The sequence below is a fragment of the Lissotriton helveticus genome, chromosome 5_1, assembly GCF_964261635.1.
Source record: "Lissotriton helveticus chromosome 5_1, aLisHel1.1, whole genome shotgun sequence".
Classification (NCBI taxonomy): domain Eukaryota; kingdom Metazoa; phylum Chordata; class Amphibia; order Caudata; family Salamandridae; genus Lissotriton; species Lissotriton helveticus.
In genome coordinates, this window is record NC_136065.1 from 1650308690 (window position 1) to 1650327119 (window position 18430).

Sequence of the window (18430 nt, forward strand, 5' to 3'; positions counted from 1 at the left end):
CCGGAAAGAAACCTGTAAAAGATATATTGGAACTCCCCGACAAAGTAGTGCAGAAGCTAAAAACATTGATCCCAGAAAAGAAGGTAGACTGGTCGATAGTCACGGCCTGCCGCCAGAAACCTCAGGAGGACGTATCAGAATACTTCTCACGATTTGAAACAGTGTTCTCCGACTACAGTGGCCAAGACATGACCACCGCAACCGGACAACACCTATTCGTGCAGAACTACGTAAAGGGGCTATCGCAAGAGGTCTCCCAAAAGTTACAGACTAGCGAAAGTAGTTGGGGAGCCTCTAAACCTGCAGCTATCCTTCAGATGGCTCAGTATTATGAACACCAAAAGAACGAGAACGAAAGGGCAACTGAGAAAAAGAAAAAGGACCTAAAGGAACGAGTAATGATTGCACAACTACAGGGAGTGACCACCGGGAGGGAACGGTATAGGGGAAACTACCAGTCAAATGCCCCTAGGAATTCGGCCCCTAGAGACCGCAACCCCACCCCTGGCGCTCCACGAACCGACCTTGATGAAAACCAGTGTGCATTTTGTAAAGAATTTGGACATTGGAAGTCTCAATGTCTAGCCCTTCGGGAACTGATTAAAAATAAAGAGACAAAGAACATGACAAATGGCCCCAAAACTGGAGGGCAGGGACAAGGACAGACCCACGACACCACCAATGACCGATCTGGCAGATCTAACACATTTGACCGCCCCCGACAGAATCAGTGCCAACAGTCCAATAGCTACAAAGATCACGACTCTGCATAGGACTGCCAGGGGCAAGGGAGGGATCCAGTCGAGCTCTGTGTTGACCAGCAAGGTCCTTATGTCACTGCTAAGGTCCTGGGTACAAAGTCTCCATTTTTGGTAGACACTGGAGCGACACGTAGTGTGTTATCAAAACGACTGATTCCAAGGGCACCCTTGTCTGGCTCACACATTACCTCGATAGGTTTCGATGGGACGCCCTCCACTAATCCCCTGTCTGTACCTATCTCCTTTGACCTAGGAAACAATCCCACTGACACGACGTTTCTGCTCTCCTCCAACTCCCCTGACGCTATTATGGGTATTGATTTACTGAAACATTTCCGAGCTACTATTAGGTGTTCCTCGGAAGGAGTCCGAGTTATCCTGTACGACAACCCGAACATGTCCGGACCCTACCCCGCACGACATATGTACACTTTAACAGATGCTGACCTATCCTTGCTCGATTCACTACCCCTGCACCTATGGGCCAGAAACGACTCGGATGTAGGACGAATGATGATCGATCCTGTACACATAACTGTTCGACCAGATGCAATACTCCCGAAACTCCCACAGTACCGGATATCGCCCGAAGGCGAGAAGTCATTGGTAGCGATTATTCAGTCCTTGGTAGATGCAGGAGTGGTAGAGGAAGTGGTTAGTAATGTCTGCAATAGTCCTATCCTACCCATTGTTAAGAAGCAAGTTGAGGGGGATGAGAAAGCGTACCGCTTCATCATCGACCTGCGAGAAGTTAACAAAGTGGTGGTGCCACAGTACCCCGTAGTCTCAGACATCGCCACCATTCTGACCCTCATCCCGTCCACTGCCACCACCTTCACCGTTATAGATCTTAAAAATGCATTTTTCTCCATCCCCATCCATCCAGACAGCCGTTATCTCTTCGGCTTCACTTTAAAAAAACGTTCATACCGATTTTGTAGAGCTCCCCAGGGCTACACTGAAAGTCCCAGCATTTACAGCCAGGCTCTAAAAAGGCAGCTGGACGCCGTCCAGCTACCGGATGGAGTGGTGTTGATCCAATATGTCGATGATATCCTTTTGGCGGCCGACACCACTCCACTTGCAATCACAGCCACTATCCAACTCTTGCACTTTCTCGCGGAGAATGGCCACAAAGTCTCCAAAAAGAAACTGCAGTTCTGTCAGCCCCAAGTAACATACCTAGGTCATCTCCTGTCCAAAGAAGGGAGAAAACTTACACCCGACCGAATCCAAACCATCCTAGACACCCCTATTCCAAAAACCCAGCAGCAAGTCCGTTCATTAGTAGGCCTTACTTCTTTCTGCCGACAATGGCTACCAAATTTCAGTCTCATTTAAAAAAAACCCTACTTTCCCTGTTGGCCAAAGATGTTCCGTTCCCACTCCCGTGGACCCCCGAATGCCAAACATCCTTTAAGGAGTTGCGAGATGCCCTTTGCTCGGCACCCGTTCTAGGAACACCAGATTTCTCCAAGCCCTTCTCCCTCTTCACTCACGAAAGGGAGGGATGCGCATTGACTGTTCTAACTCAGCCCATCGGCGCCAAACAGCGCCCTTGTGCCTACTTCTCTGCCACTCTTGATCCAGTCGCCAGAGCTCTACCTGCCTGCCTTCGAGCAGTAGCTGCTGCTGCTGTCTCTATCCGACAGAGTGAGGGAATTGTACTTTCGAACTCTCTCACAGTATTAGTACCCCATGCAGTTGACACGCTTTTGAACCAGACCAAGACTCAACACTTGACTAGTGCACGACTGACAGGATACGAATTGACTTTGCTTGCGCCCCACATCACTCTGAAGAGATGCACGACATTGAATCCTGCTGCACTGTTACCCTTGCCCGAAAATGACCCCGATGTGCCCCCTATACACGACTGTGTGACTTTCACGGACGAACAGACTAGGAGTAGAATTGACCTCCGAGACGTTGCTTTCATAGATCCTGACGGAGAACTATGGGTAGATGGCTCTTGCATGGTACACCCATCCTTCACGGAGATTTAGTCTCCGCCCTGATTGAAGCAGTCCTTCTCCCCACACGATTAGCAGTGATCAAATGTCAGGCACACAAGAAGGTGACAGATTTAGTTGGACAGGGAAACGCACTAGCCAACATCACTGCCCGAACCACAGCTGAGAATAGGGCAACGACACGCATGTATGTGACCAGGTCACAAGCAGAAAAATGGACCGACGCTAGGGAAACAATCAGGGACATCCAATCGGCCAGCACACCACCCGAATTGATTGAGTGGGCACGGGTGGGTCTAAGGGACGATGAAGGCTGCTGGCGGACAAAGGACACAAACAAATGGTTACTGCCTGATGCATACTTGATCCCCATATTGACAATGGCACATTCCCCTGCACACATAGGTCTGCCCCCATGATCGAACTCATTTCCAAAGTCGGGCATAACGGCAAGATCCCCGACTCAGCCAAAAGCCTAGTCCAACAGTGCCTTATCTGCTTACAACACAACCCCGGGAAAGGGACTGTGGTACCCCGGGGAGGGTTTGGGATCCCCGACCACCCCTTTGAGGTCCTTCAGATGGATTACATCCAATTAGAGAGGTGCCAAGGCTTGAAGTACGTATTAGTCATTATATGTGCCTTCAGCAAATGGGTGGAAGCCTATCCGACCCGTGATAACACTGCCATGACTACTGCCAAAGTACTACTGAAAGAGTTTTTCCCTCGCTACGGCCTTTGTCGAATTTTATGGAGCGACAATGGCCCCCACTTCATAGCTGAAGTTATCCAACTAATCCTGAAGGGGTTAGGGGTGAAACAAAGGTTCCATGCGGTCTTCCACCCCCAATCCGCTGGCCTGGTTGAACGACACAACGCCACACTGAAACTGAAACTGTCAAAAATAGTGGCCACCACAGGACTTAAGTGGCCAGATGCCCTTCCACTGGCATTACTATCGATGCGCTCCACCCCCACTAAGCATCACTTGACCCCCTACGAAGTTGTGTTTGGACGGCCTATGAACCTCTGGACTGCCCCCAAACCAACCTCCATTCATGACGTCCCCGACGTCCTGCTGTCAGATTATTTGTACAAATTAACTAAGACATTGTCTGTCATTCATCAACAGGTGCAGCAGGCCATCCCCGATGCTTCCAGGGGTCCCGGTCACGATATCCAACCGGGTGACTATATCTTGATCCGGAACTTTCGACGAGCGAAGAGTCTGGAACCCCGGTGGACGGGCCCCTGGCAAGTACTGATCACCACTCGGACGGCTCTTCGAGTGGAGGGGAAGAAGCACTGGCTGCACGCCCATCACTGCAAAAAGATTTCCTCGACCCTGGCCACGACAGACAACGTCAGCACCCAAGAAGAGCTCCTGAACAAAGACCGACCATCACTGAACTGCTATCCTGATACTGAGGCACTTGAACTTGCAAAACACTCTGATCCCACTGTGCCATCTCGAGAAGGGTATTTCCTGCGTCGAAAGGAGGGAGCTTCGGCTAAGTAGGCCACTGACTAAGTTAAAAATCTCAGAACGGTGACCCAAAGCAACCAAGGGTTACCTGGAGAGAAGCTAAACTAAGTCTGTGGTTCTGCCCACTACCGAGCACCTTGAAGATGAAGATGATGGAAGCGCCAGATAAGAAGATGATGGAAGCGCCAGATAAGAAGACGTCGAAAGCAACAGGAAATACCCACTACAGGAATCCAAAAACTGACAATTTGCACAAATCAAAGACAATCGCTTTCTTCATTGTCTTCCTCTTTTGCCTCCTCCTCATGACCTCCTCCTGGATCTTGGAGGAAAGCACACCCGCTCACCAAATGTTGCCAACCACTGTCCAGCCAACCACCGTGAAAGAGCACCACCTGATCACCCTTTCACCTCAGCTTCGAGAAAGGCGTAGGGAATTCTGGAACAATTCCTTTGTACAACTGTTGCACCAGCACAACCTTGCTGAAAATGCCACAAACTGCTGGATCTGTGGGTTGCTCCCACATGCTACCGGACACTCCATCCCCTTTATTCCTTCACCTTTCTCAGTTCACGGCTCTTGCCTCGCCTGGTTGATCCTCATGCAAGAAAGCCACAAGGACAACGCCGCTTCTCGTCAGACAGTGTCGCACTTCTACTATGGGTTCTGGCCGAACAACACAGGAAAGCCCTTTTGTCCTGCAATTTCAGGTTCAACCTTCCTTACGAACATCCCTGCCAAAGAAAGGGTCGAAATGCAGGTGCTCCACAATCCAACCAGATCCACCTTCTCCCACCTGCGGAAACAAACGGCTGCCACCCTGACTGCGGCCCAGTCTGTCATCAATATCACAGGACTCGTATGCCTCGAAGGACAAGGAACGCAGCTGGTGGGTCACAGTTCTTGCCGCATCACCAAAACATTGGCCTCTGCTGACCCCCCTCCTTTGTTGCTTCCCCGAATATGTACTTTGTTTGTGGCACCAAAGCTTACACGTGGCTCCCAAAAGGCTGGAAGGGTACGTGCTACATCGCTTTCATTCTTCCTCCTACGTATGTGGCTCCAGCCAACCACCACCGGCAAAAGCGCGCTGGAGATGTTGAACAAGCCGACTCCACCGGAGCACAGTTCCTGGATGCAGCAAAGGGACTTGTTCCTCTGTGGGGACCAATGGCAAATAGCCGCGCAATCCGACACCTGACTCAGGCATTAGAAACAACCATTAACATCACCGCTGGCATCCTTGCTAACAACACGGCTGAGCTACAGGCAGTCCGCCTGGTGGCTCTTCAAAACCGTCTTGTTCTAGGTGTGGTTCTGGCCGACCGTGGAGGTGCATGCCGTATCATCGGCTCCAGCTGTTGCACCTACGTGCCAGATAACTCACCTTCAGTCTACAAAGCAATCGAACACCTCCACAGGCTGTCCTCGGAGGTTCACCAGGAACAGGAAGGATGGTCGCTTGGAGGCTGGTTCTGGGACACTTTAAAGAACTGGGGATGGAGACTGTTCACGTTTTTGCTAATACCAATCATGATACTATGTGGGTGTTGTTTAGGTATTCAATGTTTACCATCTTTATGTGCACTCATTTCCAACTATATGTGCCCAAAGACTTTGAACTTTAAACCTGAGCACATGAGTCCCCTATACGAAATAGAGGTGCGTGGTCTCATGGGGATTGATCCGAACTGACAAGCTGGCGAGACATGTTAAAGGGAGGACTGTGGAATTTTAGTTCGTGTACTAAACATTATCTACGCCATCTTGCAGACCCACGTACGAGCATACACGACAGCCATTTTAGGTACCATGGTCTCCCTGTTCACGATCGCTCATCAGCACACTTCCCTGACCATGCAAGCCTTCCCCGCGCACCCTGGCTGCCCCCGCACTCACATGCACAAGTCATGAACCCTCCCCTCCCATGACTCTATCTCAGGGAATCGCACCCCGCGCCTGACCAACACCTCCTTTCCGTCCATGAATACCCCTCCTTTGATGACCCCTTCCTCTGAGCCTGAACGTCAGCACGGACCGCTGGTCATCCTTTAGCCCGAGGATATAGTTTATTGCCCACTACTGTATGCACTCGCCTCTCCTGAAAGGAGCCACTATTGATCACGACCCTCCACCCCCAGAAGACTCGATCAGGCGCACACATTCCAAAGGAATCGGCAGAACACTCAGCTGCGTGATAGCCCCCTCCCAATCATATGAGGGGAAAGAGTCTCTACTGTTGTCATGTGTTGGAATGGGCCGGAACTGGGGGGGGGGTGTTACCGGTGATGTCGTTCTCATGCTCTACAATGTCCCTGTTGTAATAAAGGACGTTCACATGTCTAAAACCAGTGTATAAAAGACCAGGTCTCAGAGAGGCTGAGAGAGCACCTCGACACGATACCTTGTTGTCCGATCTGACGTGTTCTACTCCGTCGGAATAAAACTTATTTCCTGTAGTCCAGTCTCCAGCGCCTGCCTCTTTATTGAATAACTTCGTATGGTATTAGAGGCATTTTACGCCGGGCAAATCTAACTTAGGAAACAACTACTGAAATCGCCTGACCATTGTAAATTGATCTTTAACAATACTAACTAGAGCTATCAGTATGGTCATAAATGTGAATACTCTTATGTTCTCAAATCAAAATGGAGTTTTTCCTACTTCCAAGAAAAGTGTCTTAAGCATGCTCTTCAATTTGTGCACGCATGTAGACATTCAAATGCAACTGCATTTCCATACAGAGTCTCAAAATCATAGATATCTTCATACCGCAGTAAGAATACATGAAGCGATTTACATACTGCAGGCAGGCTGGCCTTGTAGCTCAGTGGCAGAGCACTGGTCTTGTAAACCAGGGGTCATGAGTTCAAGCCTCATCAGGGCCTTTTTATATGTGAGTTTCTGTATGTTGTTTCCAAGTCATTCTTTCTAGGAGTCACACCTTGTCTTAAGTTTGCTTATTGACAAGCTTCCCTTTCCTGCTTTCATCGTATCAAGAAGACTTCATGAAAACCGTTGAACCATAAACTATTGCCTCACCCCTTCCGATCGCCTGACGAACGCCTGACAAACACCATTCTCACCCCGCCGGGCAAGCCCTACCGGGAAAAGCCAAATAAGCCATGCATATATGAAGTTCCTTTGAAAGTCAGAGCGAGGACTATGACCTCTGTTCCGACTGAGTCTGCATCCACAGAAAGGATGAAATAAGGATCTAGAAATTTCACCAAGGAGATGTGAACTTCATCCCCCTTAAAATACTTTTCCACCCAGATGCCCCGGCTCTTAGTCAAATGAGGTTAATCTTCAAAACCCCACCCCCACTAACCATAAATATCCGACTCTCCTGCTGTCCATTCAAATGATACAAGGTATCTTGTACATAGAGAGAATGTGAGAAAAAGCAGAATCGCTTCATAGATTTGGTGACCTTGGAAGGGTCGGCTGGATAAAGAAGTGAACCTGATTTCGGGAAAAGGAGTAGCGTGATGGGGATGAGGAAAAGAGAACATGGACCACATTCACAAGTTAGAGAAATAAATGTAATAGGTTGAATGGTTTTAAAAAGTTAACTTTGAGCACGAATTGTGTTTTTTAAACTGCAAAGAATTAAAAAATCAATGTGGGATTGGAGGCACAATCTGAGCAGAAAGCACCATAAGCTGCTATGGTGCAACTCTTATGTTGACTAGAAACATTAATATGATGACGCTCTTCTTTTGATATGTCTTTCAGTTAAATTGTATTGTAAGTAGCTGATACAGCACTGTTTGCAGCTCCTCAGTATATGGTTATCCCGTGACAACAATGTTTTCATCATATTTATTATTCTACAAATGTATTTTTAAATGCACTGATGTGGTGTTTGCATGCTATGCAAGACGGCACATCATGGAATGTTTATAAGGAGCATCGAATAGGATTGTGATATTTGCACCTGGAAGAGTCGGACACGCAGATCCTGAAAAGAAGTAAAGACTCACTAGCAAGGGCCGTCTTTACCCTGAGTTTAATCTTTACTTTTAGTGAAATGGTTTATGAAAACCCAGTAAGCTGCTCCAGGTGAGGCTCGAACTCACAACCTCGGCATGCCTCAATGCAAGTACTGCTGTATAAGTACCGCGCGCTAACCGATTGCGCCACTGGAGCTCACTGTTCTCATACCTCCCCAGTTGAGCCATCTAGAGCTGACCAAGTAGATACTGGCACTGCTCCCTTATTCACTGTGCAAGATAGACTCACATGCTAGCATGTTATCATGACTATTAAAAACTACAGTCCTAATGGAACAGATTTGATAATTCTGCTATATCATGTGCTCTGTCTATTGAACACCACATACATTTGCCAGTTCTGACACAGTCTAGGAGAAACTTATGATTATTTGTAATTAGCACATAGTAAGAATTTCCTAAAAAATGAAACATAGTCACCTAAGGCAGACGAGGTGGCCGAGTGGTTAAGGCGATGGACTGCTAATCCATTGTGCTCTGCACGTGTGGGTTCGAATCCCACCTTCGTCGGAACGCCATCAGACACTCTTTTGAAGGTGGGCATGTCTCGTAGTACAATTACACTCTCTTTCAAGACACAGCCATAATCCACTAGAAGGGCCCAACTGACTATTCCATTTTGGCAATTATGTCAAATTAAGGGAAGTGTTTTGTGCTTAATTGAAATTAGATCTTTCATGGAGTGTCCAGAGGATTGCCTCTCCCTCACTCCTGGCCTAGTGCCCACACCATCAGTGCTTAATCCGCCCTGCGCGCATACACTTACATACCAAGGAAACCATGAGACATATTTGTGGGAAACCAGTGGTGCAGGTTTATTTGCGTACAACACAGGTACTGATAGGTGGGTCATCTTACAGGCGATCCAATGCAGCAGCCTCTCGCTGACCCGCATGCCCAAGGAGCCATCTTGCACGGCGAGGCGATGCTCTGACGGTGCAGTACATTATCACTTTATTTCGTTATACTCCCGCCCCCCCTGTCAGGGCGGGAGATGAGGCACACCCCCGGTCGGTTCAGGCCCCCCGACCGCCCGAAGGACTAACGGGGCGCCGACGCTGTTTTCTGGTACCCCCTCGGCTCCAGGTTCTTGGCTCGGGCACCCTACTGTGCCAGGCAGAGGTATTTAGACTGTATCCTTCTGCCGCAGAGGTACCCCTACTGTTCATCTGCTTCCAGATCGCCCTGTGACTCCGCCTGCAACATAAAACATGATCATTAAAGTATTCCAAACTGTGCCAACCGCTCTTCAGCTGGGTCAGGGTTCAGGGAGGGTTGCAGCGCAGAGCAGCCACGGCGCGGGAGAGAAAGGCCGAGCCTAGCTGCTGGCCAGGTATATAACTTGGACGCGCCCTCCCCCGTCCACATCGGGCTCTCCCCATTGGCTGTTGGCCGGAGGGGGCGGCCCCGGGGGGCGCGCTGCCGGCTGCGCTCGCCAGATGTGTGGGACTAGGGCGCTGTCCCCCCATACTCCCCTTCGTGTCGTGGTGCCAGCGGCATAGTGCCCACACCATCAGTGCTTACTCCGCCCTGCGCGCATACACTTACATACCAAGGAAACCATGAGACATATTTGTGGGAAACAAGTGGTGCAGGTTTATTTGCGTACAACACAGGTACTGATAGGTGGGTCATCTTACAGGCGATCCAATGCAGCAGCCTCTCGCTGACCCGCATGCCCAAGGAGCCATCTTGCACGGCGAGGCGATGCTCTGACGGTGCAGTACATTATCACTTTATTTCGTTATACTCCCGCCCCCCCTGTCAGGGCGGGAGATGAGGCACACCCCCGGTCGGTTCAGGCCCCCCGACCGCCCGAAGGACTAACGGGGCGCCGACGCTGTTTTCTGGAACCCCCTCGGCTCCAGGTTCTTGGCTCGGGCACCCTACTGTGCCAGGCAGAGGTATTTAGACTGTATCCTTCTGCCGCAGAGGTACCCCTACTGTCCATCTGCTTCCAGATCGCCCTGTGACTCCGCCTGCAACATAAAACATGATCATTAAAGTATTCCAAACTGTGCCAACCGCTCTTCAGCTGGGTCAGGGTTCAGGGAGGGTTGCAGCGCAGAGCAGCCACGGCGCGGGAGAGAAAGGCCGAGCCTAGCTGCTGGCCAGGTATATAACTTGGACGCGCCCTCCCCCGTCCACATCGGGCTCTCCCCATTGGCTGTTGGCCGGAGGGGGCGGCCCCGGGGGGCGCCCTGCCGGCTGCGCTCGCCAGATGTGTGGGACTAGGGCGCTGTCCCCCCATACTCCCCTTCGTGTCGTGGTGCCAGCGGCATAGTGCCCACACCATCAGTGCTTACTCCGCCCTGCGCGCATACACTTACATACCAAGGAAACCATGAGACATATTTGTGGGAAACAAGTGGTGCAGGTTTATTTGCGTACAACACAGGTACTGATAGGTGGGTCATCTTACAGGCGATCCAATGCAGCAGCCTCTCGCTGACCCGCATGCCCAAGGAGCCATCTTTCACGGCGAGGCGATGCTCTGACGGTGCAGTACATTATCACTTTATTTCGTTATACTCCCGCCCCCCTGTCAGGGCGGGAGATGAGGCACACCCCCGGTCGGTTCAGGCCCCCCGACCGCCCGAAGGACTAACGGGGCGCCGACGCTGTTTCCTGGAACCCCCTCGGCTCCAGGTACTTGGCTCGGGCCCCCTACTGTGCCAGGCAGAGGTATTTAGACTGTATCCTTCTGCCGCAGAGGTACCCCTACTGTCCATCTGCTTCCAGATCGCCCTGTACTCCGCCACAGCTCTGGAGGAGGCTTCCCTCGATGACAGAGCCCCCCACCCACCTATCTACTTTCGGTCGCTGTTTAGTGCACCTTATCATATTACCCTTCACCACACCACTTAAGGAGATTTTTTTTTTTTTTTTTAGGTCTGTTCATGGGACAAGCCCTTTGTTCCATAAGCCGCACCACTACGGGGAATGCTTAGCTACAGTTTTAGTCCACGCCCTTAGTTACATAGCCACACGTCTTACAGGCACCTAGTTGTTGCCTTCATTTTTTGTCTGCCATGGGGCAAGCCGCTACCGAGTCCACATTCTGATGTGTGGTGTGTTTGGACTCATTCCCAGAATATTGGTGGAACGTTCCTATTTCCGGACAGCGCTTGTGCCCCTGCCGCAAGCATAATGCACTCCTAATTCTCTTCTAGGCGAACATCAAGCTTTACACTGTTAGCCTGAAGCTAGGAAGTTATACATTTTTCGATGTTGAGAATGTGTGCTAAAGCAATCCCGTTTTATGTGTAATGCACTGTATTGGCATTGGCTGTCAGTAATTTAGGGCTGACATGCCATTTATTGCACTTGTTGCCTAGTGTTCGGGTATATGTTTGGCCCTATTCACTACAAGGCAAGGTATTCGCAATTGTGACCCTTCATTCGGTTCTACTTATACCTCCCAGTTGTTACTCAAGTGCCCCCATTGCCAACATTACTAGGCCTGGGTGTCTAGCACATGTTGCAGTATTTTACCTCCAATTGTACTTCGTCCCTCTAGCAGCCTGCACACTTCTCACTTATCCCTTCTGCAATGCACTGTGCGATTATTACCTGTCATTGGACATTTTTTAATATGACCATAATTCCACTTTGTTTGAGCCTGTCTGTGCCTGCTAGTACAACCAGATATATTAACTAATAATCTGTTACATAACGTATACAGCCACTGAATGTCCTCCACCACACCCTCTGCCATGTTGTACCACCAGAGCTCACTCCCACAAATGGCTGCATTCTCATGTATTCATAAACTCGCTCCGACTTAACGATGGAACTGTTCATAGCCACACCTCATACGGAGATTTGCATGTATCGTTCTCGGGCCACCCTTTAGTTACATAGGCCACATCCCACTTCATGGTGTACATATGACATTGCTGCTGGATCCAATTCCAAGTACTGAGCGACTCCCGATGTTTATGTAATGCGGTGGTGCTAGCAGGATATTGGTAAACAATGATATGGGAGACATGAATGGGCACAGTTTCTCAAGTCAAATCACTGCAAGATCATTTGCGATTGGTTAGAGCCAACTAGCAGTTGCCCGTAACCGTCAATGTCATTCTCAGTTTACACCTTTGCTAGCGCTAACTTTGTCTACAGGGACACGCCACGGCAGTTCAATATGGCATTGGCTTATTTAACATGAACACTCACTTTTTTAGCCTTAATTCTAACCCCGATGCCGGGGTGTCTACGCCAGTCCGCATACTGCCAAATTTCGAATTGTTATGTGTGACCTTTTATAATTTGAGTGTAATTATGAGTGACAGTTCAATAGCTATCAGTGACGCTCTCTCGCACGTAAAGTCAAGCAATGAAGACGAGGGAAAAGCAGCTGCTCAGCAATGATCGCAACTATCTGATCATTATGGCTTGAGCCATAGCGTATACACTGTTTGTAGGCTTGCATATTCCCCCATCCTTCACACACCTACATAATATTTATTTTAACTGTGAAACAAGTTAACCCCTGGTCTTTCAAAGAATAGCATGCCGCTTGTTTAACTTACTGGAGTAATTGCAGTGACCTATACATAGCTGCAAAGTTTGAGACTAGGTATGTGTGACATCCGTATATCCAGTCTTTTTACGTGTGACATATAAATGTCTTATGTCTAGTGCTTTACCGCATGTTAGAAAACTAAGGACTGGATAGAGATCGGCAGTTGTGCCTATTTAGTAAGATGATGACCTCTTTTGTGGTAAATTGAGCCAAGTTTATAACGTAAGTGCTTTAAAATACTATTAACATAAATGATACCGGAGTTTCCTCTGAGAATACCTGCGTGTCAGTTGCAAGGCCAAAACTATCCAATTTGGCGTCGTCCTGCGTTGCCAAGACGTCTGGTAGCTTTTAGTAACATTGCCCGGAGTGCAGCATGATCTATAGCTGCGTTTTGCCTTGTTTACTTTGAGCGGGAATCGCTAGGTTTGGGTGCGGAGTGCACGCCTAATAGTGCAGTTAGTGTGTCATATGCACTATTTCAAAAAAGGAAATGGGCCCCGGGATGGTGTTAGAATGATAAATTGCAGCAATGATCAACTACAGCAATAGTCAGAGTTCAAGTGTCCTCTGTGCCACTGCACCCACGGAAGCTACGCTCCTGTTTATGCCTCAAAGTCACATGTGCACCTAAGCTTCGCATGTGTGCCCAAGCATCTTCGCTTAGACCGCAGCAGTCTTCTTTGAGGAGCATAGTATTACCATCTAGCCCCTTCCCCTAAGAATACCTCTGCATCTATACCACACTGCCAATAAATATTTCGAGGTAACCACTACAAAGCGTGTGTGTGTTTTGTTGTTCTCCCTTGCTTAGTGGACTGGGCCTTATGGTCCAGCATCCAGCTATAATATTATTAGACCAGTTCTATCACATGCTATGCTGATGACATACTCCTACCCACACCATTGTAGATAACTACCTGCAACACTGGTCTATCGCTTGGTAAGAGAGTACCATGGCTGCATTGGAGTAGAGTTTTAAGATATAGTATAAAGCTGTAGAAACCCGATATATGTACGGTATGACGGCCAGTGTCACTTACCAACTTCCAGAGTTTACCCGATGCAAAATCAGTCATTAAACCTCTATTACTATTACGATTGTGCAGGTCATACTTGGATCTTATCGGCAACTCATGCTAAGTCCCATAAATGAAGCAGTTAACTTTAAAGAACATAAAACCGTGTGCACCAATAAACATTTGCCAACATCATAACAGGCCATAGCACTGTGTTTACACGATCACACCAGTGGCAGCAAACTGTTAGCAGTCATGTGAAGGGGCCGGAAGCAACATCCGATTGATGGTACCCTTGAAGAAAAGAGTAGCGGTTCAGTTTGCATTGAGCGGTAACCCGGCTAATCTCAAAAACTAGAGCATCATTGAATCATCGGCCGCGAGGTCAACAAGACTTCGCCGAGGGAGCTCGTATTCTCGACAGAAAGTACTTGTACTTGTGCGCTCTAAGGACCGAGCGGAGAGTGAAACTTATTGCGGTATTTCATTGAGCTCGGAGGCGGGGGTTCGCTGCGCCCGTACCACCTTCAAAGGCAACCGGCTAGCTCCGGTAAAGATGTCATGCCCCAGGTCACTTACATAGCGCCAGTTTCATTACAGAAGGCACATGCAATTTTTTGTTGCCAAGACTCGCACCTAATGGCCCAGCATCGCCATCACCACACTGGCCGCTAGCCTCGAGGATGCACAACTATAGCGCCCGACTGCGTTGCATTACTCGTTCAAACATTTGACCTGCAAATGTTGCGCAATAAAAAGATGAATATACGTGGGTAGTCTTATTTTGTCTATTTTTCACTTTCAGCTCAAGTCTAAAAACTGTAGTTGCCTCTGCAGCGTTTAGCGAGTAAAGTTCACCACACGCTAACATGGACAAGAAATTGGTTCTCTACTTGCTCTCATTGTTTTAATGCCTTGCCTCCTCCAGGAACTCAGGCATAAACCTATATAAAGGGCTCCTGTGGACAGAATTATGGCTCAATTCTTCGCAATCCTTCGTAATTGCGTTCAAGGAGAACACCGTGTACAATGATCTCTCTTTCATAAAGCGCCGCTCGACCCGAAGGTATTGGAGCGCTTTAATGAGCACCAGGTACATTACACAAGGTCACATTCATATATTTTTAGGACATGGAAATTACATGATTTGGCCGAATTCACAGGATGTTGGGACAACGTGGAACCTGGTTCCCCAGTTCCAAAGTTGGCAGTTCTGGACCTAACGCCACCTCCTCTCGCTTGGCTAATTTAACTCAAGTAGAGTGTTTGCGAAGACTATTGGGGTGCTGGGTGATTTAAATTTATTTATTTATTTATAAAGTTTTATATAGCGCAAACTTAATCCCGAAGGATCACCGAGTTAGGGGTTAAAACGTCTACAATACTTTAGAACTATGTATATTTATTTTGTACAAAATAGTCACGAGTGGAAAACCCATTCAGTTACTACTATAATATTAATTCCAAACAAGTTATCAGGTTTTTGGAAGAGATAACAGCCTGGGGCGACAGATGAGCCAGTAATGTGTGTGCTAGGGTTCACTTCGCACCCACAAAGCTTGCTGCAGCCATGGAAAAGGTGTGCTTTGTTTCAAGCTCACACCATGGCACTACCATTGTAAATAGTGTTTTTAGAATACAGCTTAAAATTATCTACAACACGGACCAAGAAAACTGCAGACCAGCGGCCCATTATGAGTCATGCATACCCATAAGCTCCTCACCCCCTAGAGTTCCAATACTAAGGACATCGGTGACTCCCGTGAATTGTGCATTCCCTATAGGGTTGTTACTTCCTTTTCCTCATTTAGGTTAGTAGGCACACTTAATATTAAAAACGTTGCCAGGTAGTGGGACAAAACGATCTTGAACTCTGTCTGGAACAACGCATAGAATCCCAGACTTCGACTTCTATAAGGTGGTGCTGTGCGGTCTATCGTCACCCCTGCAGCAGAAGGGATGTTTATATAGACATAACCGCTGTCTTTGACAATTAATTCACCTGGGGTATATATAACTCATCATTCATCTAACCTCATTCTGCATTTTGATGGAAGCATACATGAACGTTTGGGCCATGCCTTAGTTGCTTCAGCTGCAATGTCCGAGACAATCGAAACATTAGAGGGATGAACAGCGCACGCTCCCCACAGAGCGCCTAACAAAGGGGGGGGGGTTGGAGCGAAGGACCGGTACGGTAATAGCGGTCGCATTTATGGCGCCAACAGTCCCCCCGCCAATGCAACATGGTCGCCCATCGTTCAAGGCCGCCTAGAGCATAAACCTTCAAGCATCGACCAACTATTTAGAGGCAGCGGCGGTTTGGTACCAGTAGCGCCGTGAATGGCTTTCGAGACACGCACAGAAACAGCAGACAACGGGCCCCAGGGGCAGACAGGTGAATTGCAGATGCCGTGCTGGTGCCAATAGCCCAGATAAATCTAGTTACACAACCAGCTTAATGAATCCACCAAAGGTTGTAATCGCATCCTAGACCGAGCAAATAACTGGTATCATCTGGCAAATGTTTCACACGCGTGTGCAGGGGGAGCTGTGAATCTCAAAATTCCAAACGTAACAATTCATGTGACCATGCCGACATGCTTCAATTCATATTTGAATGGAAATAAAGGTCATTCAACTGTAACAGAAATGCTCCCTTGTGGGCTCTCTGAAGTAGGTAGCCAACCATTTTAACTGGGCTGAAGCTTTAGGACATATCGCACTGGAAATCTATGTTCTAACTAGTTTTTATTTAGTTTTGAACTGTATATTGATTTTAATCACGCAGGGTTATTATCCCTCTTCAGAGTGCAAAATAAAAGCTCTGTCCGCGCTACAAAATTCGCATCAAGGAATAAATGCAATGTCCCCCAAGCACTAACAATATGTCGCCCATGACTATGCTGGGCTATGCGCGTGGAAGCTGACGATGTGCCTACATGCAAGGAAGGCCGGACGCACAACGCACTCTGACCCGCGTGTGTCACCGTGCACAGCTGCTCGGAGAAACGGAACGCCACGAAAGGATGGCACTTTTATTGCAATTTGTTCGCTTGATTCTTAGCCCCATTCTCATGCATCATTACCGTACCTATTGTGAAAAAGCTCTGGCACCCTGGGTAACGTCCGCGCTGACAGGGCCACTCTGTAATTGGCGCCAAACGGGACACCGTTGCCACCGACATACCAAGATTTGTCACTGATCGCATATGCAAGCCTAATGGCATTGTTAAGGGGTCAGACTATTTTGCTCAAGCATCGCGCTTCAAGATGAAATCATTTGCTCTAAATCTGAGATCTCCTACCATATGGTAGTATCAGCGAACTCATGTGGGAGGCCTGCTTGCTTCCAACCCTCTTCACGGATCGTGACCCTGAAATGGCGCCAGCACGGGACAGCGGCCACCTTTGTTCTCGAAGCTTAGGAATTGGCGCCAACGTGGGACAACAGTTACCACGGTGATCGAAGGGCCTAGGACGCAGGACCATGATGGCGGCCTAGCCATTGGGGTTTTGCAGTAACACAGGGATGTCAGTGAAAAAGGGAGTATTCCCTCGGCTAGCCATCCAACAAAAATCGTGATTCGCACTGTATGTGTTCCTTGCCGCGGGCATGTTAACCTTCTGCCCTATTTTATGCCTCTTGGCAAGATCTCTTTCACACAAGGACGTTAATAACAAGCGTCATCTTGCCATTTTTATTGTTTCCTGAAAGTAGGATGCACAAGGAACTCTACCAGAAGGCGTTCGAAATCCTAACCTATTTGTAAACACAGTCCCGCCCCTCCCCGAGGTCAGCACCCCCTCCCCAGCTCGGCACCCTTCACCAGGGGGGGGGGGTTGGACACCCAGTTCCTGAGAAACGTGTCGACTCTCCGCAAGAGCCGCCTTGCTTCCGAGTCTAACCTTCGTGCTTTAGTGAGATGGTTTATGAAAACCAATCAGCTGTTCCAGGTGAGGCACGAACTCACCACCCTGCCATGGCACAGATAAATAGTGCACAATAAGTACCACGCCCTACTCCGGTACCCCTGTTGTGATCTGGGCTACCGGTGTGCTCGGGGCTGGACATTAACAAACCGGCACTTCTCAAACACTGCCTGCCCCTGCAATGCATCCCCGTCGGGATGACCCGGAGCACAGGCCACTCACATGGGACGTTTTATAAGAGTTGCCCTTTTAGTTGAAACATCTAAGAATAGGAATGTGTTGTTAAACCCTGATAACACATTGCGCGAGTCTCTGTAATGCTCGGCTTTCAGCGCGCTGTCTCAGCCAAGGCACAATCGAGCACAACATTCGGGTAACAGACCGAAATGTAAGGAAACATTTCAGTTTTAGATTGCACCACGTGCCTGCTTACTGTTTCATTTATGGACTGTGAGGTGCTTGTCGAGAATGCAATTTAGTCCCGAGAAATTCAACCCCCTATCACTACACCGCCTGCCCTGGAACCGAAGTCCTGGCCCCTCAGGTCTACATACGGCTGCTCGACATAAAATGCCTGCAACGAATGTTCGCCTGGAAGCAGCAGGAGCCCAGCATTTCTACGCAGAGTGACTTAGTCGAGGTTTGGCTGCACCATAATAACTTGCATGAGGTGAGCAGAAACCGTGGCAATAGCTCAGCTATCGCGGAAATG

General features: G+C 48.7%; 3 non-coding genes across 3 annotated transcripts; 2 read left to right on the forward strand and 1 right to left on the reverse strand.

Annotated features, from left to right (window-relative positions):
* The first annotated feature begins 7038 nt into the window (after window positions 1-7038).
* TRNAT-UGU (transfer RNA threonine (anticodon UGU)) lies at window positions 7039-7110 on the forward strand. The gene has a single exon. It is a non-coding gene; the product is annotated as a tRNA-Thr (tRNA).
* Window positions 7111-8279: 1169 nt separating this feature from the next.
* TRNAI-UAU (transfer RNA isoleucine (anticodon UAU)) lies at window positions 8280-8374 on the reverse strand. The gene is made up of 2 exons: window positions 8337-8374; window positions 8280-8315 (listed from the first exon to the last, which is right to left on the reverse strand). It is a non-coding gene; the product is annotated as a tRNA-Ile (tRNA).
* A 292-nt stretch (window positions 8375-8666) lies between these two features.
* Window positions 8667-8748, forward strand: TRNAS-GCU (transfer RNA serine (anticodon GCU)). Its single transcript has one exon. It is a non-coding gene; the product is annotated as a tRNA-Ser (tRNA).
* Window positions 8749-18430: the final 9682 nt, after the last annotated feature.